This window comes from Rhinolophus ferrumequinum, chromosome 10, assembly GCF_004115265.2.
Source record: "Rhinolophus ferrumequinum isolate MPI-CBG mRhiFer1 chromosome 10, mRhiFer1_v1.p, whole genome shotgun sequence".
Taxonomy (NCBI): Eukaryota; Metazoa; Chordata; class Mammalia; order Chiroptera; family Rhinolophidae; genus Rhinolophus; species Rhinolophus ferrumequinum.
In genome coordinates this window covers 70322887-70350055 of record NC_046293.1, presented here as the reverse complement: position 1 = coordinate 70350055, position 27169 = coordinate 70322887, and the positions used below count along the sequence as shown (strand labels likewise).

General features: G+C 39.4%; 1 pseudogene; it reads right to left on the bottom strand.

Moving 5' to 3' along the window:
- Positions 1 to 2217: 2217 nt before the first annotated feature.
- Positions 2218 to 2810, bottom strand: LOC117029328 (securin-like; annotated as a pseudogene).
- Positions 2811 to 27169: the final 24359 nt, after the last annotated feature.

Genomic DNA, 27169 nt, shown 5'->3' with positions numbered 1-27169 from the left:
TTATTATGCCCGTGTGAGAATTATGCATTTATTTTTTACAGTTGCCATGTGAAGAAACCTAAAGACTTTACTAAATCGTGTATTTATTTTTCTTTTAAAGCAAATGTCTAAAATCAGAACACCTTCATCTGAGATCTACCACATCTTCCCACTTCCAGCCCCAGCACTCACTGACTGGATGATCCTGACAAATCACTCACACAAGACTGTTTTCTCAGCTATACCTTGGGGTTAATGATATTCACAGGGTTAAGGAAAATAGCATCACGATTGCACTTAATAAATAATGATGTTATTTTGTTTATAAAAAATAATAATGAGACTTGTCAGAGGCTTGAATAAGCAATGTTTTTCAAACAGTGGGTTGCAACCCATTACTGGGTCCTGAAACCAGGACAAACAGTTAAAAATAGAGTGAAACAGAATGGGATAAAAAAACGTAAGTATGTTAACAAGTAGTGAGGGCAAGTGTTCTGTCACTGAAGGCTGTGAAGTGTATGTGTATGCATAAGGTTGTGATATGTAATGTGTTTCTTACTGTGGATCAAGGACAATGTTTGAGAGCCTTATAAAATGGCGTGCTTTATAAAACGGAAACAACCCTGACTTTTGAGCAAAGCAGTTTTATCCACTCGATAAGTTTCATATAATTTTTCTAGCTGCTCTCCTCTGACTTTGTACTGAAGATAAAAATAATGTTCTGAAGTCTTAGACCCACAGAATCTTAATCAGATGCATTAAATAACAATTTTGGAAGCACACTATTTTCCCTCTTTAGCGGACACTATCGCTCACCTAATTGCCAGGCTTTTACATCTCTTTCTTCTTTACTGCCATCTCTGGTGCTCTCCCATAAAACTCAGGAAAGGCTGGCCTTATCTTCGGTTCCAGGGGTCAATCCTGACAGGTTTAAGCCAATCATAATGGTTTAATTTTCCTTGAGAGTGTTTAGTTTGGGAACGGACATGTGTCATAATTCCCGCCCATGAAAGGTGAGGAGAGTTCTCCTGAGGTGCTTCTGGAATGGCTTCCTTGCTGATAAAAGTGAGTCACAGGAAAAGATTCCCCATTCTCTTTCTTCCTCTAGCTGTATCATTCACTGATGCCTTGTTCTGTGGCAGAGATCTTTTAACTCTGAGAGGAACCATCTGAGGATGTCCCAGGGGTTGGCAGAGCTGACAGAAGGAAATAGCTTGGGGTCTTTGATGATGGTGCTGAGTCCCAAATACCCACCCTGAAGCTGTCTACCTCTACTCTGACTTCTTTCTGAGATAACACATATTCTTTGTTGTCTAAGCTATTTTATATCAGAGTTTTCTGTTGCTTACAACTGGAAATATCATAGCTCATGTACCCAGAATAACATCTTGATTATGTTTCTAAATGTAACCCCTGTCACTAAATATCCTTGGAATATTTTGAGCTCTAACACATGGCTGTTTCGAACCTGAGAGCCAGATGTGTGTCAGAAGGTTCTATATCATCCTGTTCTAAATCATTATGCCTCATATTTTTTGAGTCATCTCTCTACAGAGGTTGTTGGTAAAGGTGTGTAAGGGAAAGAGATTCTTAAGGCCTCATATATGCATAGATATTATGCTTTGTACTTTTGGAAATAATTTGACATGTATTTTTATTGAGCATTCACTAATTGAAAATCATTTATTGAACACTTACAAATGCCAGAGTGTTAGGCATTTGGAAATACAGTGGTTACAATGATCAACATAGTTTTCTTCACTGCGAGCCTAAAACCAAGTTATTCTCAGTAACTTTGTAAAGTAGGGCAACTATTATGAAATTTATTATTTTGTGCATTTATTTATTAATTTGCCATGTTTTTGAAGAGATTGTGCTATATACAGGGCACTGTGCCAGGGAATGCAATGGTAAACGAAACAGACATGAGTCTTGCCTACTCCACTTGGAGCCTAAAACCTAGCTCTTCATGATCATCTTACAAGGTAGTATTATTAATTCATTCACTCAACAAATATTTATAAAACATCCTCTATGTGCCAAGTACTCATGAGAAAACTAAAGCTGGAGAGGTGAAATGACTTAACTAACATAATACAAGTTGGTGAGTAAGCTCAATCTAGAACACAAAATCTTTGGTGATCTAAATGACCTTCTCACTTGATCACATTTTTTTTTTTTGTCTGTTGAGAATTGCTTTATTAATAGATACACGCAAACTGTGAAGCACTAAGAAACTTAAATATCTAAGTCATAACAAATAGGTGCCAATTCAATATCCAGTGTGGACAGATTGCTTGAGGGAGACTGCAACAGACTGGACTCCCACGGTGGAGAGAGCATCTTCAGAGGAGAAGAGGGGCCTATGTGTAACAGCTTTTCAAATTCCCATCCTCCTCATCGAGGAGGATGAGGGGGGCATTCCACTTAAGGGAAGCTGTGCTCTTCAGGCAGATCGAAACTTTCAATATCTAGAGGATTGAAGGGAAATAATTTTTCTATTTTTGGATAGGTGTCATCCAAGACAGGAACCTAGATTTTTGCTTTAACAGTCTTCTCCGTCACCTTTTTGGCAGAGAAGATAGTCTGTTTCTGTTTGCAAGGTCCATTCGTCTTTACTGACTTTTCTGTAGCTCTGTTGACAGTTCCCAAAGCCTTTCTGGCAGCTTTAGGTGGAGCATCAAACATTTGCCAACACGTGGTGTTGAATCCTGAGGTCTCCCATCTAAAACTTTGATGAAAGGCCCAGACCCCAGCTTCAGCTGGTCCTTAGGAGACACATGGGTGCCTGGTTCTCCGTTTTCCTTATCAACAAAGATCACAGTAGCCATTCTGGATTAACCTCGTTAGGATCAACAGCCAAAATCATCCACTCTTCAGCCTCCAGCGGTCATGCCACGCTTGGCATTTGAGATCACATGGTCTTTTAAACCATGCAAAGGATGGGCAATGGGCAATGAGAATTACTTCCTAAGCACACCTTACCAAGTCTGTAAAGGAATTAGCATCAACATTGTCCTCTCAAACAAGGCATAGAAAGTTAAGTGGGAAAATTCCTCTACAGTTTAAATGTAACATTTACTTTCATATCCCGGGGGCGGGGGCAGGTGGCAAACAAACAAATAAACAAAAACTAGACCAAATATTTTTATCTCAAAAGACTGGGGCTCCATCAGAATGTACGTTTGCAAATGAATAAATAGGACTGTTAGGGTGCTTAAGGAAAAGTAAAAATTGTAGAAATTGTGGAGGGAAGAACACGGATCAGTGCTTTTGTAACTAGTCACTTCAAGTAGATTTTTGTCTATAGTATATTTTCCCCCAAAGTCCCAGTATCTTATCTGTCTGTGCTGTTGGAGTTCCTGAGATTGTTTAATTGTTTCTGCCTTTCTTTTTTAGATTCCTTACTTTTACTAAAGTCATTCTTGACTTGGCTTTATCCAACATCTTTGACTCAGATTCTGATTCAGAAGGACAAGAAAGGATGTGATAAGGCCATCAAATATAGAACATTTAACGCTTAGAGGGCTTTAAGTTTCTAAGTAGCATAAATTCTCATAATTTGGAATCAGGGTTGGAAAATACCACTTTCTAAAGTGGTAACTAACAAGCATAAACATAATATGACATTAGTTACCTAGTTGAAATATTCCTAAGAAATGACATACCTTAAGAGAAGTAGGACAATAAGAAAGAAGACAAAAAAGTTTGAACAAATCAAAGAATAAAGCTGAGAGAAAGTGGTAGGGAGGTCACCTCTGTACCATGAGGTAACTTGGTCCCGGGAAGTCTTGCTTTTCTGATCTGCACGTGAATTCCAGGTGGCTATGGGAGTGTTCAAGAGCCCTTGGGAGAGTTGACAGGGAGGTTTCCTATCAGATCCCTGGTTCTCTTGGAGTCATCTCTCCCTCTCAGATCATGTATAGAATTGTGTCCCTCCAGTGGTGTTGATGATAACATTCTACCTTACAATGGAGTTATTAATTGAGTGAATGGCCTGCCTGGAATCTCTTAGACTATAATCTAAAAGGAATGGTGTATTCTTAGTTCTATTCCCATATTTATAGCTTCAAACATAATTCCTGGTACATGGCAGAGAGTCAATGAGGATTCTTGAATGTTCAATGAGTGAAATAGAACATGGGTGTGAGTGTGAATATTACTCAAGTATAGAGGTGAAAATGTAAAATGTATCATTCTATTTTTATTGCATTTAACTTCTTTAGCAGTTGTTGCTTCTGTTTTTGTGGTTGTTGTTACCTTTCAATTTAGTGTAATAAATAATCAAATACCGTGTTTCCCTGAAAATAAGACCTAGCCTGATAATCAGCTCTAATGTGTCTTTTGGAGCAAAAATTAATATAAGACCCGGTCTTACTATAATAAAAAACCGGGTATATAATATAATATAATATAATATAATATAATATAATATAATATAATATAATATAATACAGTACAATATAATATAGTGTAATACTAGGTCTTATATTAATTTTTGCTCCAAAAAACGCATTACAGCTGATTTTCCAGCTAGGTCTTATTTTCAGGGAAACACGCTAGTGCAATATTGGAAAGCTCGTTTCCTAATGGAGGCAGAGAAAGCAATAAGATAATAACAAAATGATCATTGAAGGAAATGCCATGAACGGAAACTCACTCTGGACAATGTGACCTCTTTGGGCAAGAGCATATATGGGCAGACCAGGCAGCATGAAATGTTTTCATTATTAATATTTTGTGTTTGAATTAATTTATTGTTCTTTTCATAAAACAGTTACCATAGATTTCTCAGATTTTGTTCCTGGTTGAATATAAGTCAGAATATACACATACGTTTTGGTTTGTACCCACTTAGAAATATGCCCATTTTCATAGAAAATGAAATCAATGTTGAGATCACAAATAATTTTCTGATTGAAAACAGTGTTACCAATATATTAGTGAATAGCTAAGTTCTCAGCTGATTGAGTGTGAAAATAAAGAGCTTGGTTCCATTCTCTGGAACCAGAATGCCTGAACTTGAATTTCAGTTCTGCCTCCTGCTAGCTCTGCGACTAGTTACTCAACCTCTCTGTGCCTCAGTTTCCTAATATACAAATTGGAAATAATAATAGTTCTGTATTATAGGGTCATTGAGAGGATTTAATGACTATATATTAAGTTGTTAGAATGGTGCCTGACACATAATAAGTATTGGCTATTATTATTAACAATCAAATGTTGCTAATAATATTAATATCAAGGTATAATAAAATATTAATAATATTAAATTAAAAAATTTAGAACCACTGTATGTTGTAATATTAGCAAATTTTGACTGAAAAAATAATACGATGATAAAAACTTTTACAAATTGTCATACTTTTAAATAAGTTTATATTTTGTTAATCAACAGCATTTATATATACTTTTGAAAAATAACAATGCTGGGTATTTAAAAATGTATGTGAATGTATCTGTTTGCATTTTGGGTGTGCAAAAAAAGAATTTTCCTTCCACCTTTCTAAGTTCTTATAGCTGCGCTAGCAATCCAATGAATGTGAGACAGGGGAAAATGTCCAGAATTTATTCCAGATGTGTATGCGGGTGTACCATAAGGATATGAGACATCCAAGGACACTTCGGGCAGTTGAGGCTTACATGCCACTCTGGAGCTAAGGCGAGGAGGAGGGGGTGTGGTTTGGGACTTCAAAGGGCAGGACCAGGAAGGCAATTCACACGGAGGTGGAAAAGCAAATGTTTGGTAAATAAATGTTTGCTGGGCCATTTTTAACAATGGGACCCAGAGAGGACTTTGATCAAATGGGCCTGCTAGGTTCCCCTCTGTCTATCACACGCTAGTTTATATTAAACTCCAGGTATTTGTGATGATATCTCCCTTCCTGGAACAGGTTCTCTATTAATTCCTTCAGGCAGGTAAAGACATAAAGGTTCTTCCTGAGTCTTTTGTTTCTTAAAAATAACCAGCTAAAAAATCAATATCCCAAAAGGTATATTTTTGGTGGCAAACTCTGCTTCCCTTTAGTATATACATATATACTAGTGTATTCATATGTATGTATATGTATATGTATATGTATACAGAGCAGTGTTCATTCAGTCTTCACGTGAAGCATAGTGAGTGTATGAATCTATGGCTCTTGACGCATCCGTGGTGTGTGCAGCCCTCAGTTTGGGAACCACTGGCTCCCTAAATCTTTATGCTCATTCTATGTATCAGCCATATAAATTAGTACCAACATTTTTCCTGAAAGAAATTCCACTGATGCTGAAAGAAATCAGGCTACATACAGTTGATCGAATACACTTAAACATGGTTTAAAAACCCCAACAGAACTTGTACAGTGTCTCACTTAGGCTAGTGGAATTCACACCGATACCAGGGATTTCATGGATCTGATGGAGATAAGTGAAGGAAGAACCAAGGGGAATTTGGGATTGGAGGTAGTGTGGACAGCAGAGTCGTTAAAAGCCCACAGCAACTCTGTGAGGAAGGTGGTATTATTGTCTCTTTTCACAGATAAGAAAATGGAGATGCAGAGCACTTCAGTAACTTGCTCGAAGTCTTACAATGGAGCTGAGATTCAAATCTAAGACTGGCTGACCTCAGAGCACTATACTTTTATGCTATCATCCTTCCAATAATGGCTCTCATTTTAAGATAGCCTCAGGATTGTGCATGTTTTTGTGTTATATTTTTTATTTTGCCTGACCCCCAGAGCAAACCACATCAGTATAATGCAGATAGACAACAGAAGAAGAGACGAAGCTATTCATCATGACACCCAGCAACAAGGAAGAGTCTGGGATCTTCCCTGAAATTCCTTATAGGCCAGAGACTAAAATCTAGGTTATCTGAATCCGTTACTTGGGTATAGCTAGACAGCAAAGATTAGGCCTATAGATTAGGCCTGCTTAAATGCCTGTGGGCAGGGAGGTAAAACAAGCAGGGTAGACCTAAGTCTTCACTGCAGAGGTGGAGGTCGAGGAGCTGATGAAGAGAGTGGTAAGAAAGAGACCATTCTAAATGATTGGTTATTTTTTAAAGGAGGGAATGCAGTGGACAAGGGAAGACCCTATCGAGAGCAAGGAACATATGTCCAAAGGGAGGGGAAGGAAAGCAGTCTCACTTAGACACAAGGAAAAGAAGGAGGCCGATAGCTGGTATCCATCAATCACCCAGGAGGCCTGTGATGTAGGGTAGAGTGGGAGGTAGAGGTGGGGAGGAAGGGTGATCTGTAATGAGAAAGTCTATTCTGGATTATTTTTAGCTGCTCTGTGCTATAAGATGGCATTTGACTGTCTGGTCTTGTCTTAGGCCAGTACTTTCTAAGATATTTTCCTCTTATTTCTGATATCTGGCTCATGCTTTCCCCTCTCTTCCAGCATCCTTTTCTCTTTCCAGACTGTCTCAGGGTTTTCTTCCTTTGATGATTCCAGGGAACACTCTTCTATTGCCTTATTTTGTCAAATATTATTCTTGTGAGTGAGGTTTGTCAAGCTCCTTCCCTTGGTCTCAAGTCCCCATGCCGAGTTCCTGATGACCCTGTAAAGAAGCCACAATGAGTAAAGAGTTATTTACTTTTTAAGTAAACAGGTATTGAGGCTGTAGTATGTATAAGGCACTGGGAAAACCATGATCAATGAAACATAGTCTTTCCTTTAACGAGATGACATTCCTTTATGACAATGACCTTTTCAGATGTGGAAACACAATAACAAACATATGTATGTAATCCAGTGTAAGAATATAATATTAAGAATACGTTCAAAGCTGAATGTGAGCCAGTCTTTCTGAAGGGCACCACCACGTCAGTGGAGCCCATTCCATCTCAGGGGAATTCCACCTGCTGCAAAGGTCAGTGTCGGTCATTACCTGGCAATCGGGCAGGGGTAAGAACACAGGAATGGAGACTGAGGGGATGAGTTATGGACTGTGACCAGATACATTTTCCGAGGGCTGTATTGGCCTAGAGTTGGCCTCTGAGTCTCCCTGATCAGCTTTATGGAAGTCTGGAAGAAACACAGCTACAACATGTAAGTTAATGTTGCTTTCCTATCATAAAGACAAAATTTCTTGACATGATCTCTTCTTCCTCTCCTTATTTAGATTAAAATTGGGTGGGTTAGTCTCAAATATATATATATATATATATATATATATATATATATATATATATATACACACATATAAAACAGGACTTTAGTAGGGTACAGTGTGTACTTCCAGGACTTTTTTCCAAGTCAAGTTGTTGTCCTTTCAATCTTAGTTGTGGAGGGTGCAGCTCAGCTCCAGGTCCAGTTGCCGTTTCTAGTTGCAGGGGGCGCAGCCCACCATCCCTTGCAGGAGTGGAGCCGGCAACCTTGTGGTTGAGAGGACGCGCTCCAATCAACTGAGCCATCCAGGAGCTCAGCGGCAGCTCAGCTCAAGGCGCTGTGTTCAATCTTAGTTGCAGGGGGCGGAGCCCACCGTCCCTTGTGGGACTTGAGGAATTGAACCGGCAACCTTGTGGTTGAGAGCCCTTTGGCCCATGTGGGAATCGAACTGGCAGCCTTTGGAGTTAGGAGCACGGAGCTCCAACTGCCTGAGCCACCGGGCCGGCCCCTCAAATAGTTTTTTTGAAGAGGGTTTAAGAAGAAATTGGATGAAACCTGTCTGGTAGCTGGTTACATGAATCGGAAGAGATGATAGTGCCTGGGGCCTGAGTCCTGAGTGCTCAGGGAAGTCTCTGAGAATAGCGAGCAACTATTTGGGTGCAGAAGGGACGCTCACCACAGGGTTCTTTGGCAGGGAAGTGTTGCTGGGAGAGCCTGGATCCTCCCCACCCCAGAAACAGCTGACTCAGGGAGAAGATAATTTTGTAAACAGGAGGAACCAAAACTTGGCATCCACCTTTGGAAACACAGTTTAACTGACACCAGTAGATAAAGATGGGACTGCTTCATAATAAAAATTTGCTAAAAAAAAGAGGAAGAATCAACCTACCTTTGGGAAGTTATCTAAATATGACCTATTAAAGTATCTTCATTCCTTACAAAGTTAATAACACAAAAGAGGGACATTAAAATATTGTGTACATATCCTCCTGTTAGAGAAGGGTTTCAGTGAAAAATAACCAAAACATCAACAGAAAAGAAATATGAAGTGTGATAAAAAAATACGGTGAATATTTAAATTAAAAAAAATTTATTACAGTAAAAACACATTGCCATTAATTCCCCTCAGAATTCTCTCCCTCGCTTTGAACACACTTATCCCATTGTTCTTTGCCACTTTCTGAAGCAGTTCTGGAAGTCCTCTTTCATCAGTATCTTTACTTCATTCTCCATCACGACAACACTCCATAACACACATCACTTCTGGTATATGGTAACTTCTATCAAATAAAAACATTACAGTGTGTCCTCATCCACTTTATTCACCAGATCTGGCACATGTGCCTTCTGGCTTTTCCCCAAAGTCAAAACCGTGAAAGGAAAATTTTTTGAATTGATTTAGGACATCGAGGCAGCCACAGCAGTGCAACTTAAGACATGAAAGAGGACTTCCAGAACTGCTTCAGAAAGTGGCAAGAACAATGGGATGAGTGTGTTCAAAGCGAGAGGGAGTATTTTGGAGGGGATTAATGGCCATGTGTTTTTTACTGTAATAATTTTTTTAATTTAATCATTTACCGTATTTTGTGATCACACTTCGTAGTTCTTGAGAAGACTGAGGATCTTCCTTTCCTTTAGCTATTCTCTTCTTTTTTTTCTAGGAGAGATAACTATAAATGGAAATGAAATTTCCTGAAATGAAAGCTTGCATAAGTCGCTGAACTCCCCAAGGAAGAGGGTTGACTCAGGATAGAGTTGATTCAGAAATAGCAGGGAGGAGAAAGTGGCTTCAGAAAGCCCTTGGTCCACTTGTGTATAGACAGTAGACTTGCTTCTAGGCTGTCTTAATAAGAGGAACTCTATAAAATATGAATCAGTAAAAACACAACCAGCTAGGGGCCAGGAACTCTTCTTTGCTTGTTGTTCACCTGGAAGGAACTAGAAGAAACTGGGATTTAAACTTTTGGGGTGGAGTTCCCAGCATTGCGAATGGTGTCATTTCAATTCAATAAATATTTTATGAATATCTGCCCATCAGCACTGTGGAGGTACACTAAAAATTCTAAGATTCGATACTTGTATTCTTCAGCCAGAGCTGGGTCATGATTCGTTTGTGGGATGAAATGCATTGGGATTTTTGGATAAATAAATAAATAAATAAATAAATAAATAAAGCATCCTGTAAGACAGTGCGATCATAAAATTATTCACAGGTAATTGATACTTGATCTGATTTTTGAGAACCCAGAGCTTGCTTGTTGCAAACAGAATATATCTAAGCCTCCAAACCTCATCTCTGAAAGGTTGTATATTTTTCTCTGTGCTGTTACTCAAATAGCGACTGGAATTTGGATGTGGTGTAGGAAAGTGGGTCCACTTGAAGACATGTATCAGGAAGAGAAGCCATTTCCAAATTGAGGTCTTTGTTTGCTGCATATCTCGCTTTGAAGGAGAGAGTAATCCAAAGTGAAATTGGTGAATTTCACAGATGTATTTATCCCTCTATAATTAAAAGATCAGTCTGGTACAGTTCTGTTCTTTAAAGATTATTCTATAATGTGAATAAACCATTCTCAGAAATGACAGCGTCTCTTCCGAAAGCTTTCATCTCTTCCACAGCTGATTAAAAGGGCTGCTCGTGGTCTTTTTCAGCTGCTTATAAGGAATATAAAGCAAAGCAGTGCAGCAGAAAGAGATGAATAAAGATTCCTTTGTTCCTGATCACGTGTCTGAAGAGAGAACACCACTGCCCTTGAGGCGCTCTGTTGAGTGGGTTCAGGACCTTCCCCCTTCCTGGAGCAGTGTGTGCAGTTCTCTCACAGTGCTGCATGAAAAAGCAGCACTGTTCCCTCTGGGCCATGCCCCCGCCATCGAAGCTGCCACTGCCACCTCCATTCCCCTGTACCCAGACAACGGAGAGAAACTGCTAACAGCACAGTGTGTTTGTTTTTCCCCTCTGCCCAGTGGACACTTGTTTCAAAGAAAGGAACAGGGATTGCGTAGCATAGTGTTAGAAGGCTCCAAAAATGGAAATACATTTTGTAAAATAATTTGACTATATTTTATGAATGTAAATGGTGTCTGTTTGGGGGAGTGGCGAAGGAATGGATCAGCATATTTGTCAGGGAGGCAGAGGAAAAGAGATCCGTGTATCTTCTCCCTTTGTGAGGCATCCCGTGACTTTAGTTGGCATATCTCATCTGAGTATCTGCCCAATCAATGGGATATGTTTGTTTTGATTTCCTGAGCTTATAAATTTCCTGGGAAAATGGGGCATCTGGTGTTTGGAATATTTTTCTCTCATAATCTTAAAATTCTGATTTCTGTAATTTCTCACTCTTTTCTCAGAAATCCCTCACGATCTAGCTTCCTGGTGGACTCCTTATTCCTTTTTAATATACGGATGATTTATTAGCATTTGTAGCCCTTGCCCCTATGCAAACAGTAGATGCTCATTAAATGTTTCCTGAAGAAGAAGTGAATGAATAGAAAAACGAAGAGGTCAAAATATTGAACTGTTTAGTGAAAATCTGATGAGTAAGTTTTTCTCCTTAGGAATATTGTGGTCTTGATACCAGGCTCAAATGTTAGGTTTCTTTGGAAAAGGGGTTGATTTCCCTTGGGTTATTACTGACTTGAACCCTTGGAACATAAGCTTTGGGAAAACATCCAGTACAATGGCCATTGGGGGGTAAGATTAGGGAAAAGACGGCCAGAGTAAATTTGGTTTCACCTTTCCTCAGAAAAACTTTGGATATTTAGCTGCCTACCTGAAACTTACTAGGCTGTTAATAATTTTTTGAGCATGAAGAAGAAAATAAGGGGAAGCATTAAAAATCGAATTTAATTTACTGAAGAATGTGCTTCTCTTCTCATGAAAGTCCTGAATCTGTCCTCCTCTATCAATGGGACTAGGCATGATGGTGAAGACGGTGTAAAACTGTGTTAGCCATCGATATTGTTTGTGTGTGCTGCAATGAGGTGCACTCACCACCTTTCTCTTCCTTATGGTGGCAGTGGCATGGAGGGTCGATCAGCAATGTCGTTCTCTCCTTCAAGGTCATAACCAGGAGAGGGGCCTGTATTGGCTTTCTATGGCTGCTGTAACAAAGTACCAAAGACTGGGTGGCTTAAACAACAAAAATTTGTTTCTTCACAGTTCTGGAGGTTAGAAGTCTGAGGTCAAAGTGTAAGCAGGATTGGTTTCTTCTGAAGTGTCTCTCCTTGGCATATAGATGGCCATCTTCTTCCTGTGTCTTCACATGGTCTTTCCTCTGTGTATGTCTGTGTCCAAATTTCCTCTTCCTATAAGGATACCAGTCATATTGGGTAGGGCCCACTGTAATGACCTTATAACCTTAATCACCCCCTTAAAGACTCTATGTCTAAATGTAGTCACATTATGAGGTACTGGGAGGGGATAAGGCTTCAACATATGAATTTCAGGGGGACATAATTCAGTTCATAACAGGGTGATAGTGGCCAGATCCTTGTTCCACCGTTGGATATACATTATTTTACCTCTGGAGGAAAATGAAGCTATAAAAATGGAGAACAGGTAACTACTGAATAGAGACAAGAGTAAGCAGAAAGAGCTGGAGATATTGAAATGAAGCTGACAGTAATATAGCTGAGTATCATGAATTAAAACAAAACAAAACAACCACCTTCCCTACATTGGGATGAAAAGGAGATTCCTAGCATGTAGGAAGAACAAGAGAATTTTCCACTCAAACAATATAAATCAGGCTTCCATATTATTGTGCCACTCGAGGCTGTCAAAAAAATGAGCAATTTGAAGGGTGAAGAAAATTATAAAAGTGTAGGCAAGCAAACTATGGAGATAAGACAAGAAGAATCAGCATTATTTAGCTCAGAGAAAGCTGAGAGGTGATAGAGGAAAGCTTCACCATATGAAGCATGGTAGGTTCTTTGACTGCTCAGAACACCCCATGCAATTGTGCTTTCATTGCAGCTATCTGATCTTCTAACATGGAAGCGGAAACCATAGGGTTATTTATTGCTTTAGTCAGCTCAGGCTGCTGTTACAAATTACCACAGACTGGATGGCTTAAACAGCAAACATTTATTTCTCTGGAGGCTGGGAAGTCTCGGATCAAGGTGCCAGCAGATGTGGTGTCTGGTGAGGCCTACTTCCTGCAGATGGCTGTCTTCTTGTTGTATCCTCACATGGCAGAGAAAGAGAGAAAGATAGAGAGAGATATCTCATGTTCCCTCTTTTAAATGACCTAATTACCTCTTAAAGGTAATTACAAGGCCCCATCTCCTAATACCATCACATTGGGGGGGGTAGGGTTTTAACATGAATTGTTTTGGGGGTGACACAAATATTCAATCCGTAACAGTAGGGTTATACTATGGGTTATTGGGTAGTGTGGACAGGGAGGGTGTCCATTTTCACTCATGTCAAACGATTCTTCCAAGAAATTGTAAAAGCAATAAGCACTCATATGAATGGAGTTTTTAGTTGATAATAAAAACTCTAAGGGCTTATCCTCCAGATGCCTTTAGAGAGAACAAATGACACTGAATTTTGAGAGTCTTAAATTGAAGCACAAGAGAGAAAAAATTCAAGGTTAAAATCAAGAATAGGCGGTCATTGACTATTAGGGCTGAAAGAGATGCTGTGATCTTCTGGGCCCACAGAAGTTTGGATTCCAAAGTCACTCAGCAAGTATGCAGAACTGCTGTTGTAGGTCTCATTTTTGTTCTTTTAAAAACTTCTCAAGTGGTATTAGGCTAGTTACTTGAACACATCATATTAAATATAGATTGGGCAGCATGTGAACTGCAGGAGGGTGTAATGAGAATTTAATGATTTAAAATATTGAGTCCTATGTTATTCAAAATGTACATGACTCCCATGTGGCCCCCAAATCTTAGCATTTTAAAGAGGTAATTAAAATGAAAATGTGAACGTACATGTGGCCTTTTATTTAATGTCCTTCTTGTAGTGCTAGAACTCGAGGGAAAAATCTGCGATTTGACTGCTCAGAAAACCTCGTGTAATTGTGCTCTTATTGCAGCTATCTGATTTTCTAGGATGGAAGCAGAAACCTTAGGGTTATTTATTGCAAAAGGACCTCCTATTGTTTCCTACTTCTTTTTCTTCCAACATAGCTTTGTTTTCCCATTTTGAGAGTTTTGTAAGAAAATAAATTCTTGTTTTTTCTTCCCATGCAGAAGCGCCAGTATTTAACAACTTTTGTGCCATAGAACTTTGTCTATTTTAATAATTCATCTTGTTTTCATTCTCTTCTTCCTCAACTCTTACTGTTGTTATTAAATAGCAGGATTATGCTCTGTGATCTACTGGATATACGAGTATTTTAAAATATAGAGGACAATTTTATTGGTATAGAATTTGAAAGTATATAATAACATGCTCATCCAATTAAATTTTTGAATCATAATTTTAAAAGTAAGCTTATCTGAAAGTCACATGCTGAATTTATTTGGTATTTGCTGAGGTTTGATCATGGTTCAAAATTTCCCTCCTTAGAAATAATAAATCAAGTTAAATCTTTAAAACTGGTACATTGATTTTGGCAAAGCAGGAGTCTACGTAACACACATATTCATGAACATTTAAAAAATAATCCCTCTTAGCATCTGGGAGAGTTTCCTTTTCATTTGTACTCTTTTTTTAAGTGACTGAATTCTGCAAGTTTTACCACTTTCTATTTTTTCCAACCACTTAGTCACACTTTCTTAGTATCTTTAATTATTCAGTGAGGAAGATGGTGCTTTATTTTTCTAGTGAGGAAGCTGAGTATCTAAAATTCTGAGATCAGTGTTAATTTAATTAAGATTGTTCCTTCCTGAATTTGTTGATGGGTAGGGTGAGGTTGCCTGCGAGAGTTTATTTTTTATCATTTTATTTTCTTGTTTGTTTGATGAGGTTCCCTGAGGAGAACTAAGGCAAGAGATTTCAGCTGATCATCATGTCTTATCATCACGATGACCTGATGGCTGGCCTGGGAGAGAATACGAAGAAGATGGTGACTGAAATTTGGGTCCAGAACTGTGAGGTTAAGACTCGAATGAGTTCCCTCAGCTTCTTGGGATGTACCCTTCAAAGGCAAGGACTTCAACCTGAGGTAAGAGATTTGAAGAAACTGGACTACATCCTAGGATGCTGGTTGACTGTCTTTGAGAGTAACTCTCCAAGTTGTGTCAGTCTGAGAGATAGTGTTCATTTTTTTGTTGTTGTTTTTTTATAAGAGGGGGAAGAACTGAGAGAGCAAGAACACTTCTTTGAAAGCCTTATAAGAATCGTAGTTCTGATGGGGAGAGGAACCTCTTCCACCTAAGGGATGGTGGAAGAAGTGTTAATTTAATTAATTAATTAATTAATTCATTCATTCATTCACACATAAAACTATGTGGCAGGCACTGAGATGCTAACAAGCTTAGCAGAACAAAACGTCAACTCTCATGGAGCTTGCATTCTACTATGGGAAGTAGAAAATGAATGTGTATCGTACAGAAGAAGGTTTATAGACAAAAGGAAAGCAGCATAAGGGACTAGGAAGCATGGTAGTGTGCAGTGGGCAGGAATTGTATTATCTCAGTGCTCAGGGCAGATCCCTCTGAAAAGGTGGGACCTGAAAGAAGTGTGGGAATGAGCTACAAAGACACGTGGGGAGAGCATCCAAATGAGTAAGAATAAGCATGGCTTGGTGTGTGCAAGGAGCAACAAGGAAGCCAGTTTTTCTGAATCAAAACGATTCAGGGGTGGTGGTGGTGTAAGAGATGAGAAAAGAAAGATAAAGTTGTGGGGCAGATCATGAAGGATCTTGTAGATTCTTCAAAGGAATCCTGCTTTGACTCTTGAGAGAGATGAAAGCCATTTGAGGGTTTTTTTTTTGTTTTGTTTTGATTTTTTTTTTTTTTAAATTGGTAAATCCTGAGGCATACTCCAATCCAGCATTATTCCTGGACAGTTAAGATTACCTTTTTTTTTTTTTTTTTTAAAGATTTTATTGAGGAAGGGGAACAGGACTTTATTGGGGAACAGTGTGTACTTCCAGGACTTTTTTCCAAGTCAAGTTGTTGTCCTTTCAATCTTAGTTGTGGAGGGTGCTGTTCAGCTTCAAGTTGTTGTCCTTTCAGTCTTAGTTATGGAGGGCGCAGCTCAGCTCTAGGTCCAGTTGCTGTTTTCTAGTTGCAGGGGACACAGCCCACCATCCCTGTGGTTGAGAGAATGCATTCCAACCGACTGAGCCACCTGGGAGCTCAGCGGCAGCTCAGCTCAAGGTGCTGTGTTCAATTTTAGTTGCAGGGGGCGCTGCCCACCATCCCTTGTGGGACTCGAGGAATTGAACTGGCAACCTTGTGGTTGAGAGCCCGCTGGCCCATGTGGGAATCGAACTGGCAGCCTGTGGAGTTACGAGCACGGAGCTCCATCCGCCTGAGCCACCGGCCCGGCCCTGATTTGAGGGTTTTGATAAGAAGACTGACATAACTTGACTTTTGAAAGAACTACTCTAATGACAGAGTGAGAGAATAACTCTAGAGAGGTTAGGGTGGAAACAGGAAGCCTTATGGGAGGTGACGGCAATAATCCAGCAAGAGGTGATGGTGGCTTGGACCAGGGTGGTAATTGTGGTGGTGAGGAGTGGTGGGAGTCTGGGTCTACCTGAAGGAGGAGTCAAAAAGATTAGCTAACGGGTTGGAGAGAAAGAGGAGGCAAGGATGACTAGCAGGTTTGCGACTGCCTATCACTGAGATAGGGAAATGGTCTGAGGAGCTGGTTTGGGTTGACCTTAGGAAATAAAATATGATAGGACTATCAGATACCTAAGAGGAGATGCTGACAGGGCAGTTAGGTAGATGAGTGTGGGGTCCAGGGGAGAAGCTGGTGCTGAAAACCTTAATTTGGGAGTTGTCAGTGTATAGTTGGTATTTAAAGGCAAGGGGCAGTGATGAGAGGAACAACAGGGCATTTGGCAATAGCATGGAAGTAGCAGCTGGTGCAGGATCAGAAACAGCTATCGGTTAAGGCTTTTGGCAGCAGATCGGGGGGGAACAAAGTCAAAAGCTGCAGAAGAAAAATGTTGACGGCTATCAAGGAGATTGGGTGACCTTGCAAAGGGAAGGCAGTCAGGCCAGTTTGTGGAAGTAGGGGGCCACAGACCCAGCTTGGCGAAGGCTCACATCCAAAGATACTTTCTGTTGCAATTGTGAATTTTTACCCAAAATACATGCCTGTTTTGCCAGGCAGGTGTGCCTTCCTAAGGGAACAGGTACACCTTTGCAGGCTTTGAATTACAAAGCTACTTGGGTTTTGGATTATTAGTTTCAAATCTTCTATTTCCTGATTGATTGTAAGTTCCTTAAGAGAAAATACCATGTTCTAATTAATTTTTATATTCTTAGAACTGAATACCTTGTATATGGTTGGTGTTTAGCAAATACTTGTTGAGTGAATTAATTAGAAAATTACCCAAAGCTTCAGAAATCTCCTAGGGTGCTTAGAGAACAGTCATCATGAGGATTATCTGAGCTGGGCTTCTCTGGACAGATGGCCTGTTTGTTTGGAAAATGCCCTGAGCATATACATCTAGAAGTGTGAGACTCTTCTGAAGTTAATTACTTTGGGGGTGGCTTCTAAGATATGATCTTTATAGAACTAAAAATTATAGGGTGTTTGGCTTCTTGCTTAAAAGTATTTGTCCCAAGTAAAAGTTTCTCTGTGTGTTATGGCAGAATTATTAAAACAAAAATATATGCTTAAGTTGAAGTTTTTAAGTAAGCTCTTGAAAACACAGGCAATTACTTGCTCAAAGCAGTTAATTGCATGCACAGATGGGTACTTGTGTTACCAATACTCATTTGCACTTGTGATTACCACTTGCATCAATTCATGAAATTTAGGGGAATTCTTAGGTACTAAGAAAGGTTTTAGGCATTTAAAAAACATATTACTGCCATAAGAGGAGACCAGAATGGAACAAACATCTAGATAATAAACCCTATTTCAATGGCTATATTTAAAGAACATTTTTTTGAATCTCGTGGTTGCTGTGGATAAAAGGTTTATCTTGCTGTCTTGCTTGAGTTGTTTCTGTTCAGGATGTCAGCTTAAAAAAAAAAAAAGGAAAGAAACCAGTGTTATCAGCATTTTACATTTTCTGTTTTTCATGTAACTTTCTGTTAATAGTGGTTTCTGAAACTGTTTCCACTTGTTTGATAGAATAACTTTTTTTTGAAAGAAATGCACGTAATGTTCTTTGAAATAACTTGAAATCATAGATGGGGGAAAGAGTGGGTAAAAATCCCAAATCCCCCAAGGTTATGGGAGATGTCAAGGAGACCTCTATTTGAGGTGGTTATGATGACAACCCACTGCTATGATAAATGAACAGTGAATATAAACAGAAAATGAGAGGAATTCCCCTCCCTATCAAAATAATTTCAAAATAATCACTGAATATTCTGCTGTGAACAGCTTGAAATAAAAGCTTTGTGAGGAAAACTATCCTACGTTAAGATGTTATCATGTGATATGTCAATTTTTAGTACTAAAAAGGGAATTAACCTGTCAAACTTTCTATTCTATGAAAGCTACAAGGAACTTTTACTCTGAAGTCCCTTAAGGCACGTTGCAGGATTTGTTTTATTCTTGTAGTTGAATCTATTGTCCAAGACATTTTGGGGAAAGAAGACAGGGAGTAAACCCATCCCACGGAAGTAGTTTAGTTGATGGGACAATAGTTTGAAAGCCTAGAGATCCTGTAATGTACCTTTGGCTTAAGAGAACTGTTTGGGAATGTGGGTTTGAAGAGTGAGGGTATTCAGCCTGAGACTCTCTGAGAGATCTAGCATAATCATGGGTTTGGAGGATTCCCAGGTGATGATGGGCCAGTTCTTGGAGTCTTTCGATGTGGTCCATGCTTGTGCATATTCCTCCTGAACTGAGGAGATCCAAACCTATGGAGCATTATATCAGATAGGGTAGGCTAAGTAATGCTGCAGCAACAAACAATCCCCAAATCCCAGACGCCTAAAATAACAAAGGTTTACTTCTTTCTTTGTTGTGCCATATATTCATTGTGTGTCTACACCTGGAGGAGAGGTCTGTTCATCAGAAATACTCTGAGACCTAGCTAGATGGAGCAGTCTCCGTCACTAACACTTCTGGTCGCTGTGCCAGAGGGACGGGAGAGGTCTTCAAGTTATCAATTATCAATTACACGCTCCTTCTTGGAAGTGACTTATTTCCCTGTGCTCACAAGTCATCTACCCTAGCTTGTCACGTGGCTCCATCCACCATAACGGGGCTAGGAAAGGCAGCCCTATCTTGCGTCTGGCAAGAGGCTGAACCAGAAATATTTGGCAAACAGCACTGACAACTATGTCACGTGACTTTAGATTTAAATGGACTCCTTAGGATGTTCTTTAATTGGTTCCAGGAGCCACAGAACTGTCATCTGTAGCCAGACTTGTGCCCATGTACTGCTTGCTTTCTGGTGATTTTCTTTCATCAGGTGCTCTCTTAGTAGGATGGCTCTACAATACCGAATGCTACATGGTGCACATTTTTTTTTTAAACCTTTCATGATGGATGACAGGTTTTAAATAACTATAGGACCTCCTCTTAGGAATTTCTGTGACATTTGTAAAGAAATCCAATTGTATCATTTGTGGATATATATAAGATTATCAGAATTCTAAAGCCCTGCACTAACGCACTCAAAATTATCTGAACGCTAGAGTACCTGGGCCATTTCTCTTTGTCAGAAGGAAACTTTTTCTTGAGCTGTTTGGGCATTTTGTTTTGGGAAATGTCAACAGACCAAGAATTATGCTGAATCTGAAGACTCAGAGGAGAATTGAATTGCTCAGTTTGTTAGCCAAACCAGCTCACAAAATAGAAAAGGGGAATATAGATAAAAGGAAAAGGAGGGATCGATTAATATTTATTCTTTATAGCTTCTTGATTGTTTTAAAAAGCTGCATTCCAGCCTTGATGACAATGTTTATTCAACAAGGTAGATGGATAACGATATAAAACAGTTGGAGCTGACTTCAATATTGATCTCTGGTTCCTCCTTACAGAGGACCCAGTGATTATACCATCTGGAATGGCTTGGGTAATACGGTCCATTTCTTTTCTTTTTTTTAAAATTCTTTGTGGTCTGGTCTAAGAGATCTCCTTCTTGCTTTATGATCTTGATTGCTAAGTCTTAGTCTTTCCTTAAGTATTTCTCAAAGGGCATTCTGAAGACTGTGTCTCCATCAATTAGTTTCAGTGAAAACCTTTGCTCTCCGACATGAGTTGCAAATTCTGACTGTGGATATGCAATGCTACAGATCTCTATTTTCCACTCGAAGCTCTATTTCCCGTTCTACCCCAGCAGCTGCTTGCTCTTTGAAATGTATAGTCTATGTTCTAGAGTATCAGTGTTCTTTCCTATGTCTGTGGTAATGGATGGTAGGTATTTAGACCCCTTTTCCTGGGAAGAGTCACTCCCACCTGGAATGGCTGCTGAAATCTGGTTACTCATTTTCATAGAGCAATGATATTTTCCTGTTTGGTTCCACAGGAAGGACTTAAACATCCTGTGGCAACAGTGGTTCCAGATGAGACCGTTTAATTGCTTATTGATCATTATGTTTGTGTTATAATAGTATTTTCAAATTTATTATCCATTTCCATTTCTGCCTCTGCTGCTTAATAGATATACCACATTGAAAGAATTATTAAAATTTCTCTTTTCCCAAATCTTCAAAATCACTCAGACTCGCAGATTGAAAAGAAAACTTACCAACTTTGCTTAAACTAGTAAGTAATCCACATGGCACTGTGCATGAATGAATGTCAAATAAATTCATGTTTTTGATAGTGGAGGTGATTATATTGACGAAAACCATCATGCACCAGCCAGTTTCCCATTTTGTACAGTGGTCTTCTTTAATGAACACATGCACTGCAGGAAATTAAAGCTATTGCCAGGGAGAGAAGTTACAGAATGATGGCAGGTGAGGATTGGAAAAGACAGAGATTTTTTTCAAACTTATAAGGCTATGAAATCCTTTTTCTAAGGAAAATCTAATATAGAAATCCAACATATAAACAGAGAAGAACTGACTTGTGTCTAAAGTGTGGGGGCGAGAATGGGGTCCTTGAGACCCATGCATTCTTCTCTAATCTCTATACCCCAAACTTCCATGGTGCAAGTTTGAAAACCAGTGATGCCTAGTCCCCCTTTTGTAGACACAAAACCGCATTCTTCTCTAATCTCTATACCCCAAACTTCCATGGTGCAAGTTTGAAAACCAGTGATGCCTAGTCCCCCTTTTGTAGACACAAAACCGGAGCCCAGAGAAGGTACGAGATATTCCCAGGATGGTGGCAGAGTCAGCATCACATCCAGGTATTCTTATTTGCCTGCTTTTGCCCCTTTCCATTCAAATGTGGTCTCTTTGCAGTCAGGGAGTGTTTTGTATAGATGAGAAGGGAATGGACACTTTGTGTTGTTACTGTTGCTATTGAAAGGAAAAACGTGAAAACACATCGTCTGTGATCATTAAATAAAGATTTTGTATCGAGAAGTTATCTCAGTCATGAAAGAGGAGAAAGAAGGCTTCAGCAGAGTCCCTGTAAAAGCAATGAGGGAGAGAGCTGTGTGTGCAATCAGCCACGGCCCTCTCACTCTCCCCATAGTCAGGCTTCTGTCTTTCTTCTGATTGTGTGTGACCCAGTGTGAAATTGAATGATAATTTGTCAGAACAAGTCAGTGGAGCTTTCTTGCTCAGCAAGGCCTTATCTCAGTTGTTGGAGGGAAAAAGAAAAAGAAAAAGAAAAAAATACAAAGCAAAACAAGCATCACCCCCGCTGTTGCCATCTCTGAAACATGAAATCCTGGGCCGTTAATGCATTTTAACAATTCCCAGACTAGAGAAAATTATGTGTATTCCGAGTTACACATAAATCAATAGTTGTCTGCAGTGATTGAACTACGCACTAGAGAACCGTACTGTAATTATATTTATGCCAGGCATCTAGGACAAAACCCCTGGGTTTGAGTAGTAGGTGTGAGACGGGAAAAAATTACCAGCCCAGCATAGAAGATTAAACAAAAAAAAGCACAAAGCTTTGCTTTCAGAATGGTGGGTTTAATTACATATTCTTCATCTAACACATAACACTTCTCTAACCTTTCCTAAAATCATTGCATTAGGAAAAAAATATGTGTCGGGGGAAACAATGCTGGAAAACAGTTTTTCCACGTCTCTGTGGGTCCTCAGTTATTTTACTTTTCCTATTGGGATTGAATTTTTTTCTTCCTTCTAAAAGTTGATAAAATATGGGCACTAGAGTTTAAATTTCCATCTTTCCCCTCTCCCTTCTGTTATGATAATTTAAAGAAGCACAATAAAGTCTGTGATTCTGAAACTGCAAATCACACTGCTGCCCTGAAATGCTAAATTTCACATTGCAGTTTCTTGGGAAAGTTTTGAGGCCACTAATTTATGAGTGGAATGGGGATCTTTCCCTTAGTCTGTCATACAACACAAAAACCAATTGCTTTGCTTTCATTCCCCAACTGGTGGAGTACCTACTATGTGCCAGGTACTGTGATTCTGAGAATACAAAGATGGATTCGGCTTTTGAGAGGCTCACAGTCTATGCAGTGATTTGAGTAATGATACCCGCCCCCCGCCCCCCCCCCCCCACTTAGCTCTGAATTTGTTTCTTACACACAAACAGGCTGCCCCACTCCCTCCTCTGGCAACCACAGAATTCTCTTTTCCTCCCTTGCTGTTGGTGTAAGTTTTTCTATCATTCTCGATGTTCTTCATCCCTACCATTGCAGATGCGGAGAATACTTAGGACTCTGCTAAGGGACAGCGATACTCACCTGGCTGTGGGAGAGGCTGGGCTCCGCACTTGCTCTGCCCAGTAAGATGGAACATGCTTACACAGAAGTCCATTTTTAAGAGGAGAGGATCCAGCACATTATGGCCTAGCCTTCTGACCTGTGCATGAAGACTGTTTTCTGTGAGGAAGGAATTTCACAGAAGATTAAAAAAGGCAGAAGTTTGCTTATTTTGGTTTGCTCTTCTCAGAATGGAGTTTAGTTTTCACCAGCCTGTAAGGCCGAGTTTGAATCCCCACTGAGCGTGGTTAAAAGCTATTTGGTTTGGCTCATGGAGTATGATGGTTGTTCTTTTAGATTAGAGTTACAGACCAACTTCTTACATTTGAGAGATTTCACATGAAGCCTAAAGTCTAGATTTTCTCGAAAAAAACAAAAAACAAACAAACAGAAGTTCTGGTAATCCGGCATAGCAAAAGTCAGTTGGTAGAAGCGGCTTAGTGTAAGGACTATATTCTTTTCATTTTGCCCCCAGGATCTTGATTTGCATTATCTTCTTTATATCTGAAGACTTTTCAGATTCATCTTTTGTGGACTGGGGGTGGGTTGCATTCTACTGAATAATCAAGGCAGGAATTAAGTTGGTCCTAGAATCCACCTCCGCTGAGAAGTTTTCACTGCCCCACAGAATGTATATTTCTGAGCAGGTGCTCGCATCTCTGCTTAAAGCTGCTGTGCTTTGTTCTCACTGACAGAGGGATTATGGGTAAGCAGAAGTGCTACCCGGCTTCCCATCTGGCACCCCTCTGCTACAATTGCTCTTTATGCGCATGGCCTGAAATATCCACTAGAAAAAGAATACTATACCTGTCAAGAGGGGAGTTTACAAGGAGAAGGCATAATCCCTGGTATCATGGTAAAGAGAGCTGGAAAGTCTTTTCTTTTTTTCCCTTCAGATAACTAATATTTATGAAGACCAAACTCTATGCCAGACCCCGAAGACAGAATAGCGAATCAAACGGATAAAAGTATCTGTCCCCACTGTGTTTTACATTCTAGAGAGGGAGACAAATGATAAGCAACATTGTGTCAGATGACCTTAAAAATATAGGGGTATTATGTATAGTGTTAAAGGGGGTGGGAGAGTAAAGCAGGAAGGTGGAAAGGATGTATTGGGAGTAGGCAGTTGCAATTTTAAATAAAGTTGCCAAAGAACGCCACACTCAGAAAGTGACATTTGAGTAAGACCAGCCGATAGTGAGAGAACATGCCACACTGACATCTGGGGGAAAAGAATGCAGAGAGCCACAATGATTCAGGTGAGAGATGACAGCAAGTAGGACCAGGCTGAGGGCATAATGTGGGATATAGTTTGAGAGTAGAGCGACAAGATTTATTGGTAGATTGAAGGTGAAGTATGAGAAGAAGAAAAGAGCCAAGGATGACCTCAAGGATTTGACTCAAACAATGAAAAGAATGGAGTTGCCGTGAACTGAGAGGGGAAGACTGCAGGAAGAGCAGGGCGGGGAGGGGTGATATTAAGCGTATTATTTTGGGGCAATGTTAAATTTGAGATGAGTATTAGACATCCAAGTGAATGTTGAGAAGGCAGTAAATTATGGCGACTTTAACTAAGCTAACAACTTCATCTTTGCTTATACAAATGTGATATAGAAAGTCTAAATAATAATTAAGCATAAACTTATTCTCATGCAATTAAAGAAAGATATGCTAAGAAAAAAGATCTTTCAACAGACAGCTTGACAGAAGGCCAATTTTAATAATCTTCCATTTAGCATTAGAGTCTTCTATTATTAACGCAAATGTTAAAAATCATCATAAAAACGAAATAGTCATTAGAAATCACCTTGGGCTGAGAGCTGGGAGAATAATTTTTTACTTCAATAGATCTAAAATAAATATTTAATGCTGATAATAGACACACAGAAAGTCAGGGGGGAATTCGCATGACTCACAAAGGAGGCATAAGGGCTTTTTAATCAAATTGAAACCTTTTATAGTAAAAGTTCTTTTCCTATGACTTTTTGAAGTCAAAGGGTTTCCTAGAAATAACCTCATTAATCTGTATGAGACTAGCCAGGACACATAATATTATTTCTAATTTATAGATCTGGCTGTGGAGGAAGAGAGGATTCACAATAGAGTCACTATGTTCTTGGCGACTCGATGGCTAAACAAGGTTTGGAGCCTGCATGTTTTTCATTTCAGATAAGTTATTTTCCAGCTTAACTAAATTATTTCTTTTCTCTTCTATAGTAAGCAAACAAATCCTTGTTTTTCTCTCCTTGATGGCTTCTGCCACTTTAGCTCTAAAGAGTCACATGCAAAAAGATTTTCCCATTAAAGGAAAGATCTGAGCTCTGGCCAAGTCATGTTAATTTTCAGTCTCTAGGTTTTAAGCTGTGGATAGACTCATACATACATTCTCTTGTCCAACTGTATGTGACCAAAGTTCAAATAACTAAAGTGAACCCATTCCTGTTGTCAAATTATAGTAAGACGTGATATTATAATATTAAGTGTGGCCAGAGATGGGATTTGTCTGTACTCAATGTTCAGTATTCCCTTTAGAGATTGCATACTCAGACATGAGAGAGTCGTTTGTTAAGCACCTGCTAAACAGATAACTGTGAGGCAGTGGGCTTTGACAGAGGTAAACCCAGTGTGTTTTAAGAATATATCAGGATGCTCTATTTACAATTTAGTGAGGAATGTGATTATAAATAACCCCTGTGTCACATCTTTCTAATTCCATGACCCCAGACATAAGAAACTTTCCCTGCTAGCCCCAGTTAGAACGATCCAAGGCAAAGATCCCTGTTGACTAACTTTGTGTCACATCCCCACTCCGTAGACCAACCACTCGCACCAGGGCCATGGGTTACTATAATTTGTTGTATATCCGTAATGTAGCTGGAGGGCAACAAACCGTGATTGCAGACACTGTCGAATCACAGGGAATGTGTGAGCGAGCCATCTCCAAAGGACAGCGGGGTGAGGTGAAGCTATTATTAAGAGAAGGGATGCTGCGAAGGCTACAGCGATAGATATTCACTGACTAGTGACCATACAGTGGACTCCAAAGAGGGGAGTCAGGTATCAGGGATGTTTTCCTGCAGAAGGTAATGCCTGACCAGAGGAGTTTAAAAATGTGAGCTAAGTATTGAAGTTGTATTCCCAACCCTACCCATCACTATGAGGCAGTCCCCTCCTCTGTCTGAACTGCACGGAACTGAAAGTCCTACATATATTCCCTACTCCATTAATTCCAAAAGAACCTAAAAAGGTGTTCACTTATTCCTTTGCTGAATTCAGATGTTAAATGATTGGCTTGGACTTTCACCTTTTCATCTGTGTAGGATTGAATCCTGGCTCCATCTTTTACAAAATATGTAATCCTGACAAAGTTATTTAATTCATACAGATGTTAGTTTCTTGTCTATAAAATAGTTATAATAATAAAATCTACCTCTTGGGTTACCTAGGAGATTCAATAAGATAGTCTATATAGTTACTGCAATGCTTGGCAAATAGCAAATGCTCAGTAGATGTTAGCTTTCATTTTTATTTTGTTATTCCACACCTCAAATTCTTTCAGGTTGTCTTTATAGATATATAGCTGATCTAGGTTTATGAACTCAGTAACAATAGAATGTTTACTTAAATGTGAATCATGTTTTACTACCTATTGGTGACTATTTTATATTTGAAAGTGGAAGCAGGACAATCTTGCTTTCCGTATTCTGCCCGAGTAACCAAACTTCACTTGATTGGGTGCATGTAAGGGAAGTGAGGTGAGGGAAGGAATATTTTGGCGGTAAACCTCAATTTCCAAATCCCATTTCTCAGCTTTCGACTGTGCAGGAAATCGATGATTACATTTCTGATACTGATGACCTTTTAGTTCCTGACTCCTCTCACATGATGCCGTAAGGAAACCATGGCTCTGGTAAATGGTCTTAAAATTTGTTTCTTGGATTTAATAGTGTATGAGTTGGGATTCTCTGAGTACTCATCTTCCTAAATAGGACAATTCCTGATTGCAAATTATTTAGTCTATATTCAATGTGGAAAGTTGAGAATGTTTAGATATTCAGCTGTTTTGTAAGCCAGGCTATTCACGTTCAGAGAATGTCTGCTGAATCCTCTGATTTGGTTCAGATAATATACATGCTTATGCAACTCTTGTAGAAGCTATTAAACAGCAAAGCAGTGAATCA